This window comes from Lipotes vexillifer, unplaced genomic scaffold (genome assembly GCF_000442215.2).
Source record: "Lipotes vexillifer unplaced genomic scaffold, Lipotes_vexillifer_v1.1 scaffold31, whole genome shotgun sequence".
In the NCBI taxonomy this organism is placed as follows: domain Eukaryota; kingdom Metazoa; phylum Chordata; class Mammalia; order Artiodactyla; family Lipotidae; genus Lipotes; species Lipotes vexillifer.
Window position 1 is genome coordinate 2,747,524 of NW_006792454.1, and position 926 is coordinate 2,748,449.

Consider the following 926-nt stretch of genomic DNA (forward strand, 5'->3'; position numbering starts at 1 on the left):
GGAAAGAGGCAAAGAACATAGTTTACGTTCCTTTTTTGTGAACTCTTGGGCCCATCTTCTACCAAATATTGCAAGCTCAGAGGCTGGCAGGGTCAAGCCAGTGACATAAATGGGTGTCTTGAGTTGGGTGGGGACTTGGGTGACTGGGGAATGTGCCCTATTCAGCTGCTGCGGGGTGGGGGTAGGGAAGTGGACTCAGTGTTGCCAGAGCTTCCAAATTTTCAAGAGAAGCCAGAAATCCAAACTTGATACAAAACCTCCTGATGTTTAAGTGTTGGCCACTCATTATTTTCAAATATTATTTAGACTCATCAAAACAGTTGTGTGGTTTGGGTAAGCCCCTTGGTCCTGCAGGGTGAGACCTCTGCTCCACAGCTTTGGGCAGCTGTAGAGATAGTGAGGAGAGCAAAGCAAAAGGAGCATCCGTGCTTTCCTGGCTATATTCCAGGTGGCTGCCTGGGAAGGTGGCCTCTTTCCTTAAGGATGAGACACATGTGAGGTCTCGTCCTCTCTGGTTCCTAATGAATGGGTAATCACACTTTCCGCTTTTGAGGGAAAAAGCAAACCTAGGAATAGCCACCCTCATTAACTCTAGTGCTCTGACGGGGAGGGAGCAGGTAGGGAGCAAATTCTCACCATGAATCCCAGCCTCGCAGATAAGATGCACAAGGTAGCATCGCCTTTGTAGTTTGATTTATAATGAGAGACCCAAGTGCTTTAAAGCTTACACAAACATTGGGGAGTGGAACAGCATAGGATGCAAGGGTCCATCTTAATTCATTTTAGAAAATTAAAGAGCTTATTTAGATGACAGAACAGCATAGCTGGCCTGCAGAGAGAGCAAATAAGCCTATCTGGTTGCTAAGAGACTCCTAATTTAATCCCCTTCACCTGATCAACACATGAAACTCAGAAGAAGGGAAAGA

The 926-nt window shown here is 46.1% G+C and overlaps 1 protein-coding gene across 1 annotated transcript in view; it reads right to left on the bottom strand.

The window, feature by feature from the left end:
- The window catches only part of FREM1 (FRAS1 related extracellular matrix 1), a 154,427-nt gene that overhangs the window by 97,521 nt on the left and 55,980 nt on the right, over positions 1-926 (bottom strand). The window lies entirely within an intron of this gene.